At 39.7% G+C, this 11,219-nt stretch overlaps 1 pseudogene; it reads right to left on the bottom strand.

Annotated features, from left to right (window-relative positions):
* Positions 1 to 7,730: 7,730 nt before the first annotated feature.
* On the bottom strand, positions 7,731 to 8,892 carry LOC102138427 (large ribosomal subunit protein eL6-like; annotated as a pseudogene).
* Positions 8,893 to 11,219: the final 2,327 nt, after the last annotated feature.

An 11,219-nucleotide genomic window follows, 5' to 3' on the forward strand; every position in this document is an offset into this window, starting at 1 on the left:
AATTTGCTGAAAATGAAATAAATGATTAGTAAATGCGAAGAGATACTTAATGGTAATCTAAAAATTGCAAATTAAAGTCACAATGGAATTACCGTTTCATATCCAAAAATTAAAATGTCTGCTAATACCAAGTGTTGGTGAAAACGTAGAAAAACACTTCATATGTTGGTAGTAGAAGTGTAAAAATTGATATAACATTTTGGAGAGCAATGTGGACATTAAAAAGCTAAAGATGTACTATACATACTCTTGTGCTCAAAAATTCTTCCACTTGGTATATATCACTCTTGCTTCCATGGAAACTCCCAAAGAAGCTTCCTTTCTTTGATCTGTGAATGGGCCATATGTGCAAAGTGGCCCCCAAATGCTGAAGGAGCTGAGAAGGCAAAGAAGGAGGCAGACAGACCCAGTTTGTCAGCTTTGAGTGATTTATTAGGCGAATTTACAGACAGAAATATGGTCCTGGGCAGCTGCATGACAGGTAGATCTCTGCATCGAAACCTCCCAGACCCAGGGCTTATATCTTAGGGAAAGTATATGTGCTCTGGAAGGAGTATGTAGGTGGCTATGGGCATCACAGCCCATGATTTCTGCAACAGCATCAAGTGTGGTTTAGGTGGAAACTTACAGTGAATAGAGGTTCTTGCATAAAGACTAATACATCATTTAGACATTCTGGAGGCATTCCCAGACTTGGGGTTAGTCAGAAGTTACATGGCAGATTAGCATTTAAAATAAAGTCACTCTTGTCCCCACACTTGTTATTAGGCTAGGAGTAGCCAAGCAGGTCTTGGGGCAGCCAGAGCCCCGGGCAGGTCACTGCTGGCTATGAACAGCCCCCCTTTTCTTTTTTTACCTGTATGCTTTTCCAAGATTTCCTGTGGGCGGTCATGAAAGGAATTGGAAATCATTGCCCTAGAGAACTCTCACATATATGTGAGACACATATAAGAATGTTCTTAACAGTATTGCTGATAATAGCAAAAAAGTTGAAAACAACCTAAAAGATCATCAACAGAAGAATAAATAAATAAATCATGGTATGATTTTATAACAAAATACTGTATTCATATTTAGCAGTTAAGATGAATAAACCAGAGTTAAGGGCATCCATATGGTTGAATCTAAAAAAGATGGTAGGTGTATAGAAACAACATACACAGTCCTTGTCGAGTATGATATTATTTGTATAACGTCTGAAAACATGCAAAAATAATATTATATTGCTTAGGGCTACAAACCTATAGATAGGTGTATGAAGAAATGCTACATGTGACTGGGCACAGTGGCTTACGCCTGCAATCCTAGCACTTTGCAAGCCAAGGCGAGAGGATTGCTGGAGGCTGGAAGTTTGAGACCAGCCAGGGCAACACAGGGAGACACCATCTCTACGAAAAAAAAATTTTTTTTTTTTAAATCAGCCGGGTGCGATGAGCTTGAGGCTGCAGTGAGCCATGATCGTTCCACTGCACCCCAGCATGGGCGACAGCAAGACCCTGTCTGGAAAAAAAAAAAAAAGAAAAGAAAAGAAAAAGAAAAATCCAGAATGATAACCAAATTAAATTAGTGGTTATTTCTAGCATGGGAGCAAGAGGGATGCCACTGGGAACCAGAGCACAGGTACTTCTATAATGCTGATGCTTCATTTATTTTTGTTTGTTTGTTTTGTTTTTTTTTTGAGATGGAGTCGCGCTCTGTTGCCCAGGCTGGAGTGCAGTGGAGCAATCTCGGCTCATTGCAAGCTCCGTCTCCCGGATTCATGCCATTCTCCTGCCTCAGCCTCCAGAGTAGCTGGGACTACAAGCGCCCGCCACCACGCCTGGCTAATTTTTTTTTTTTTTTTTTTTTTTTTTTTTAGTAGAGACGGGGTTTCACGGTGTTTGCCAGGATGGTCTCCATCTCCTGACCTCATGATCCGCCGGCCTCGGCCTCCCAAAGTGCTGTGATTACAGGCGTGAGCCCGTGCCCCGCCGCTTCATTTCTTAAGATGGGTGGAGGGTATGTGGATATTCCTCATATTTAATAATAGCTTTTTGCCTGTCTTACTGCAGAATAAATATTTAATCTGACTTTACTGGTGGAAAGTCAACCTTCAGCCTCAGCTTTGGGCAGAATTAATTGCTGGATAAACTGTAACCTTCATTCCTTCAGTAAATACCTATTACACATCTTCTATGTCAGATGCTATATTAGTTTGGTAGGGCTGCAATAATGAAGTACCCCCAGACTCAGTAGCTTAAACAATAGAAACCTATTTCCTCAATAGTTCTGGTGGCTAGACGTCTAAGGTCAAGTGTCAAAAGTTGGTTTCTTCTGAGGTCTCTCGTAGATGGCTGTCTTCTCCTGTGTCTTCACATGGTCTCTATGTGGTGTCTGTGTCCTAATCTCTTCTTATAAGGACACCAATCATATTAGAGTAGGGCCCACCCCAATGACCTCATTTAACCTTAATTACCTCTTTAAAGACCCTTTCTCCAAATGCAATCTGAGATACTGAGATACTGAAGGTCAGGACTTCAACACAGGAATTTTGGGGGGACACAGTTCATCACCTAACATACTGATTGGTGAATAAATCCTTCAGCCCTAGATGTCACCTAATAGCCTAAAAATATGTGAGATGAGGCGTTGAAATCTCATTGAAGGAGTCACACTGATGTTACTTGTATTTTCTCTTTTATATCCCAATATTAAGTAAGAACATATGGCCCTACTTCTACCCTTGATTTTTTTTCTCTTTTAAACTATCTTCTATTTCATGAAATGGTTGAAATGACTAAAAGTATACTAAATCAAAAGACTGCTGGGTTTTTTTGTTTGTTTTGCAATGGCAAACAGATGTAATGGATCGTGTAATTCATATTGGTCTGAACCCTTCCAACTTTTAGCTGAATATTTTGTATTTACATTGTTATTAAGGTTTATGTTTTTAAAAAATTTTTTAATATTTTTTCTTTTTTTTTCCCACTCTTTGCAGAGCAAGGCTACTCCATAGGCAGTGTGCCCAGAGTAGCTGAGTTTTATGTTTATTTTAATGAACATATTAGTAAATGTTTATCTTCCCTACTTAGACTGGGCATTAAAGAAAGAATATGATGGTGGCTCACGCCTGTAATCCCATCACTTTGAGAGGATGAGGCGGGCGGATCACTTGAGGTCGGGAGTTCAAGACCCAGCCTGACCAACATGGTAAAACCCCATCTCTACTAAAAATACAAAATTAGCCGGGTATGGTGGCGCATGCCTGGAATCCCAGCTACTTGGGAGGCTGAGGCAGGAGAATTCCTTGAATCTGGGAGAAAGAGGATGCAGTAAGCTGAGATCGCGCCATTGCACTCCAGCCTGGGCAACAGGAGTGAAATTCTGTCTCAAAGAAAAAAAAAAAAAAAAAAGAAGGAATATGAAAAGTGGCAGGGCATGTTGGCTCATGCCTGTAATCCCAGGACTTTGGGAGGCAGAGGTGGGTGGATCATGAGGTCAGGAGTTCAAGACCAGCCTGGCCAAGATGGTGAAACCCTGTCTCTACTGAAAACTACAAAAATTAGCCAGGCATAGTGGCAGGTGCCTGTAATCCCAGCTACTCAGGAGGCTGAGGCAGGAGAATCGCTTGAACCTGGGGGGCAGAGGTTGCAGTGAGCTGAGATCATACCACTGTACTCCAGCCTGGGCAACAGAGTAAGACTCTGTCTCAAAAAAAAAAAAAAGGAAGAAAGTATGTATTTGCATTCAGTACTTAATATGTCAGTATTCTTAAAAAATGTCTAATACATATTTACTTTAAAAAACAGATTTGGTACATTTTGTAAGAAAATTATAAAATAAGAAAATTTATTGCAAAAGAAATATTTTTTCCTAACTAGACACTAACAGACAAACATAAAGAATACCTAAAATACCTTTTATACTGCATATTTTATTGTGCTTTTCTCTTCTAAAGTGAGATTGAAAGGCTGTCTAATGAAATACCAAGTTACTTAAACCACCAATTTGGAGATTAATGTGGTATGACATATCTTATTGTTTATTTCCTTAAAACTCAACGTGTTCGGGAAATGTTGATCAAACTTTAATGTGCATATACAAATCTCCTGGGGATTCATCACATGTGGATCTTGCTAAAATGCAGATTTTTTAGTCAATGGATCTGGGATGAGGTCTTATTATATCATGTATTTTTATTTATTTTATTTATTTACTTATTTTTATTTTTCGAGACAGGGTCACCCAGTCTCAAAAAATAAACAACCTGTCACCCAGGCTGGAGTGCAGTGGCACAATCATGACTCAGCTTACTGCAACCTCAACCTCCTGGCCTCAGGTGACCCTCCTACCTCAACCTCCTGAGTAGCTATAACTACAGGGGTGTGCTACCATGCCCAGTTAATTTTTGTATTCTTTTGTAGAGACAGGATTTTGCCATGTTGCCCAGGCTGATCTTGAACTCCTGGACTCAAGTGATAGGCCCCGCCTTGGCCTCCCAAAGTGCTGGGATTAAAGGCACCAGCCTATATCCTGTGTTTTTAACTAGCTTAGGATGATGTTGGTGCTGGTGTTCCATGGACCACATTTTGAGTAGCAAAGCAGTAGAGGGTCAAGATTATTGGGAGCTGAGAGAATACAATGAGATTGAGTAGTTTTTGTTCTCTTCCCGTTGAGCTTTAATACTATTCTTTACCCCTAAACCTTCTGTCCCACGATTCTTCATCCAATTCTATTAGTATTTGCCCCTTAAAATGGGCTCGTAATTATGCTCCAAGGGCATTTGGGCAGTGCTTTCACTTGTCATACTTTTCTGTTTTAGGCTTGATTCAGACCTTTTGAGTTAAGCTGTAATGTTAGCTATACATTTCTGTTTATTCATACTTATTGCCTTAACACAGTCATATGTCTACCTTCTTAGAGTAAGGATTACTGAGTCTACATGTTTAAAACATTATGATAATGAAAAGGACTTTATTGGACAAGTCCTAACAGAATGCTGTTTCACTGTATATAATGTCTTAGAGTATCAAGATGCAGAACTTCAGAATCATAGGCAATAATTTTACTTCATGATTAAAAACTAATCAACATGACGTCTAAGAGAAAAGACTGAATCCTTTCATTTTGAAATAGTTGTTCTTACTACTCATAAATACAAGATTATTGTGTATTGTCATCATCCAATCTCATTATAGAAGCAGGTAGCATCTGGAGAAGACAGTTGACCCATGGAGAACTATTCTTAGCTCCTCTGCCAGTGACACTAGTCAACTCATGGAGAACTTACCAATTTGGCCTCTCTGAGAATAAAGAGGAAGATAAATTAATAAGGTCTGAATTATAGATTTTAAGAAAATTGTTACTTTTTCAACTTCTTATTTTGAAATTTAAAACTTACAGAAAAGTTGCAAAAATAGAGTTCCCATATACTCTTTACCGAACTTCCTTCAATATTAACTTCTTATATAACCATAGTACAAAGACCAAAACCAGGAAATTATCATTGGTAAAATACTATTAACTAAATCACACTTTCTAAGCATACTGGTCAGTTGTTTTGTAGAATATCCCTCAGTATGGGTTTATCTAATATTTTCTCATTAATAGATTGAGGTTGTGCATTTTTGGCAGAAATATCAAAAAAGTGATGTAGCCTTCTCAATATCATGGCATACATAATGTCGATATATCTTATCATCGGTGATATTAACTTTGATCACTTGGTTTACATGGTGTCTGCGGGCTTTCTCCACTGTAAAATTACTATTTTTCTCCTTGTAATTAACATATGTCATGTGGAGAGATGTGTTGAAGCTATGAAAATATTCTGTTTCTCATCATATTTTGCCTCCTAATTTTAGCTGTAATCCATTGATGGTTCTTGCCCTTGCCTGCAACAATTGGTGTTTAACTAACGGTGATTATTTTCTTCATTCCTTCAATATGTATTAATTGGAATTTTCTGTAAAGAAGACCTGTCCTATCTTCCCCTATTTATTTATTTATTCGTCATTTATTTGTGTCAGTTATAGACTCATGGATATTTAAGAAAATTGTCCTTTTTAGGTATTAGGAAAAGTATAATATAGAGGTTAAGAGTGCAGGCTCTAGAATCAATGAGCCTGGATTTGATTCTGTGTGTACTAGCTACATAACTTGGCAAGTTATGTAACTTCTCTGTGCCTCAGTTTCCTCATTTGTAAATGGAGAAAATAACGCCTACCTCAGATTGATGTGAGAATTGAGATAATACAAGTAGTCTTTAGCCTAGCTGAATTAATTTTTCATAGCAAGTATTTTATACTGTGCTGTTTTACTCTTTATAAGTTTCCCCATCAACAAATGGAATATAAAAATATGTATCACATGCTTGCCTCCCCCCAGAATTATTACAATTCATGAGAGATGAATTTTAAAATAACTTATAATGTTAAGGACATACAGAATAAGTTTTATTCCTTAAAAAAGATCAAGCTAGATTAATTGCTAAGATCCCTTTTATTATCATTATTCTGTTTTTGGGCTGCTCTTGGTGTTAGATATGTAGATGACCATCAATGTGACTGAATTATTTTTAACATCTTAGATGATGTTTTAAGAGAACAGGCAAGCCATATGAAGTAAGTACTAGAAAATTCGTATTCCTGTAACTCCTTAAATTTCATTAGTGGTAAAGGAGTCATGAGTATAATAGTTTTTTCTTATTTATTTATTTATTTAAACTTTTATTTTAGGTTCAGGGGTGCATGTGCAGGTTTGTTACACAGGTAAACTCATGTCACAGGGGTTTGTTGTACACATTATTTAGCCACCTGGGTACTAAGCCTAGTACCCAAGAGTTATTTTTCCTGCTCCTCTCCCTTCTCCCACCCTCCACCCTCAGGTAGGCCCCAGTGTCTGTTGTTTCCTTCTTCGTGTTAATTAGTTCTCATCATTTAGCTTCTACTTATAAGTGAGAACATGCAGTATTTGGCTTTCTGTTCCTGCATTAGTTTGCTAAGGATAATAGCCTCCAGCTCCATCCATGTACCTGCAAAAGACATGATCCCATTCTTTTTTATGGCTGCATAGTATTCCATGGTGTATACATACATTTTCTTTATCCAGTCTGTCATTGATGGGCATTTAGGTTGATTCCATGTCTTTGCTATTGTGCACAGTGCTGCAATGAGCATTCGTGTGCATGTGTCTTTATGGTAGAATAATTTATATTCCTCTGGGTATATACCCAGTAATGGGATTGCTGGGTCGAATGGTAGTTCTGCTTTTAGCCCTGTGAGGAATTGCCATACTGCTTTCCACAATGGTTGAACTAATTTACACTCCACTGACAGTGCAGAAATATTCCCTTTTCTCTGCAACCTCATCAGCATCTGTTATTTTTTGACTTTTTTTTTTTGTTATGAGTTTTTAAATTAAGTTCTTCTTAAGAAATTTAGAACATGAGGCCGGGCGCGGTGGCTCATGCCTGTAATCCTAGCACTTTGGGAGGCCAAGGCGGGCGGATCACGAGGTCGGGAGATGGAGACCATCCTGACTAACACGGTGAAACCCCGTCTCTACTAAAAAATACAAAAAATTAGCTGGTCGTGGCGGCGGGCACCTGTAGTCCCAGCTACTCGGGAGGCTAAGGCAGGAGAATGGCGTGAACCTGGGAACCGAGCTTGCAATGAGCTGAGATCGCGCCACTGCACTCCAGCCTGGACGACAGAGCAAGACTCCGTATCAAAAAAAAAAAAAAAAAAGATTTAGAACACCAATTTGTGAGGATAAATTCCATTTGTCGGGGCAAACACAAATCACAGGTAGCCCTGGAGCTGAGGAATAGCTTTGATTTTGATTAAAATCCGGGAGTCCACAGCTATTTGATCAATCTTGTGCTGCTCTGTAATCTTGTATTTCTCTTTTTCTGTGTGCAAGATCTCACCTGCCTGGTGTCTGGGCAATGTCTTTTTTTTTTAATTTTTTTATGAGACTGAGTTTCCCGCTTGTCACCCAGGCAGTGGCACGCTGTTGGCTCACAGCAACTTCCGCCTCCTGAGTTCAAGCGATTCTCCTGCCTCAGCCTACCAAGTAGCTGGGATTACAGGCCCATGCCACCACACCCGGCTAATTTTTGTATTTTTAGTAGAGACGGGATTTCACCATGTTGGCTAGGCTGTTCTTGAACTCCTGACCTCAAGTGATTTGCCCGCTTTGGCCTCCCAACATGCTGGGATTACAGGCATGAGTCACCATGCCCGGCCTGCAGCTTCTTCTTGAAGTAAGTATCAGTAAGACGTTTTCGGATTTTTACATTGCTGATATCAATTTTGGTTCAGGTGGCAATGACAAATTTCTGGTGTGTTCTTCGTAGAGGAACTTGATTGAGGACCAGAGGTCCAGTCACAAGTAACCAGCCACTAGCCAGCTGTTTCAGGAAAATCACCCTTTTGCCCCTGTAGCGTCCAGTGAGGATGATCAGAATGGTCTTGGGAGTGATGCTGGCTCACAGTTTTCTCACGTGCTGACTGAAGAGTTTTTTTTTCCTTGACTCAACAGCTTTGAAGGCACATCTTCAGTAAGATAATACGTGGGCATTTTGCAAAGTTTAACCACCTGAGTACCACTGTTCTTGCCACCACCAACTGGTTTTGTAAGAGTTGCAAGAAATTTCTCCTTTTGCTTTTCAACCTTGGATTTCACAGCTGAGTACTTCCTCTTGTACGTGGCCTTTCTGGAATACATAGCAGATGGAGAATATCTGCCAATCCCTCTGACAATGACAGGATTTTGACTGCAATGGGGCTTCCCATTCTTGGGCTTCTTAGCCTTGAGGTTACCCTTTTTCACCTTGCCACCAGCATCAGACTTCCTGGCTTTGGGTTTCTTCTCTTTAGTATCTGGCTTCTGAACTTGTTCACCCTCCATCTTGTAAGATGGGAAAGAGCTGACTTTTTAGTAATGGCCATTTTGACTGGTGTAAGATGGTATCTCATTGTGGTTTTGATTTTCATTTCTCTAATGATCAGTGATATTGAGCTTTTTTTCATATGTCTGTTGGCTGCATATATGTCTTCTTTTGAAAAGTGTCTGTTCAGCCAGGCGTGGTGGCTCATGCCTGTAATCCTAGCACTTTGGGAGGCCGAGGCAGGCGAATCACCTGAGGTCGAGAGTTCGAGACCAGCCTGACCAACATGGAGAAACCTCGTCTCTACTAAAAATAAAAAATTAGCCGGGAGTGGTGGCACATGCCTGTAATCCCAGCTACTTGGGAGGCTCCAGCAGGAGAATCGATTGAACCCAGGAGGCAGAGGTTGCCCAGTGAGCCGAGAGTGTGCCACTGCACTCCAGCCTAGGTGACAAGAGGGAAACTCAGTCTCAAAAGAAAAAAAAAAGAAAAAAAAAAAGAAGGGAAAAGAAAAAGAAAAGAAAAGTGTCTGTTCATTTCCTTTGCCCACTTTTTAATGGGGTAGTTTGTTTTCTCCTGTAAATTTGTTTAAGTTCCTTATAGATGCTGGGTATTAGACCTTTGTCAGATGCATAGTTTGCAAATATTTTCTCCCATTCTGTAGATTGTTTACTCTGTTGATAGTTTATTTTGCTGTGCAAAAGCTCTTAAGTTTAATTAGATCCCATTTGTCAATTTTTTGCGATTGCTTTTAGCGTCTTTGTCATGAAATATTTTCCTGTTCCTAAGTCCAGGATAATATTGCCTAGGTTGTCTTCCAGGGTTTTTGTAGTTTTGAGTTTTACATTGAAGTATTTAATCCATCTTTAGTTGATTTTTGTATATCATGTAAGGAAGGAGTCCAGTTTCAATCTTCTGCATATGGTTAGCCAATTATCCTAGCACCATGTATTGACTAGAGAGTCTTTTCTCTATTGCTTGTTTTTGTCAGCTTTGTTGAAGATCAGATGGTTGTAGGTGTGTGGCCTTATTTCTGGACTCTCTATTCTGTTCCATTGGTCTATGTGCCTGTTTTTGTATGAGTACCATGCTTGTAGCCCGGTAGTATAGTTTGAAGTCAGGTAACCTGATGCCTCCAGCTTTGTTCTTTTTGCCTGGGCTATTTGGGCTCTTTTTTAGTTCCATATGAATTTTAGAATAGTTTTTTCTAATTCTGTGAAGAATGTTATTGGTAGTTTGATAGGAATAGCATTGGCCGGGCGTGGTGGCTCAAGCCTGTAATCCCAGCACTTTGGGAGGCCGAGACGGGTGGATCACGAGGTCAGGAGATCGAGACCATCCTGGCTAACACAATGAAACCCCGTCTCCACTAAAAATACAAAAAAATTAGCCGGGCGTGGTGGCGGCGCCTGTAGTCCCAGCTACTCGGGAGGCTGAGGCAGGAGAATGGCGGGAACCCGGGAGGCGGAGCTTGCAGTGAGCCGAGATCGCGCCACTGCACTCCAGCCTGGGCGACAGAGCGAGACTCCGCCTCAAAAAAAAAAAAAAAAAAAAAAAAAAAAAAAAAAAAAGGAATAGCATTTAATCTGTAAATTGCTTTGGACAATATGACCATTTTAATATTGGTTCTTCCTATCCATGAGCATGGGATGCTTTTCCATTTGTTTGTGGCTTCTCTGATTTCTTTGAGCAGTATTTTGTAATTCTCATTGTAGAGATCTTTCACCTCCCTGGTTAGCTGTATTCCTAGGTATTTTATTTTTTTGGTGGTAATCGTGAATGAGAGTGCCTTTCTGATTTGGCTCTCAGCTTGACTATTGTTGGTGCATAGGGGTGCTAGTTTTTTGTACATTGATTTTGTATCCTGCAGCTTTGCTGAAGTTGTTTATCAGCTGAAGGAGCTTATGAGCCAAGACTCTGGGGTTTTCTACATATAGAATCATGTCATCTGCAAACAGAGGTAGTTTGACTTCCTCTCTTCCTATTCAGATGTGCTTTATTTCTTTCTCTTGCTTTATTGCTCTGGCCAGGACTTCCAATACTATGTTGAATAGGAGTAGTGAGAGAGGGCATCCTGTCTTGTGCCAATTTCCAAGGGGGATGCTTCCAGCTTTTGCCCATTCAGTATGATGTTGGCTGTGGGTCTGTCATAGATGGCTCTTATTATTTTGAGGTATGTTCCTTTAATGCGTAGTTTACTGAGAGTTTTTAACATGAAGAGAGCAGAATATTTTTCTATTGAAATAATTCTTTTAGAAATGGCTCATTCCTGATATGTCAAGCATTTAATCAAGATCACTGTTTTTCTTAACTAGAAAGAATGTTTAATATTGTAAAAGTAAAGCAT

This window comes from Macaca fascicularis, chromosome 1 (assembly GCF_037993035.2).
Source record: "Macaca fascicularis isolate 582-1 chromosome 1, T2T-MFA8v1.1".
Classification (NCBI taxonomy): domain Eukaryota; kingdom Metazoa; phylum Chordata; class Mammalia; order Primates; family Cercopithecidae; genus Macaca; species Macaca fascicularis.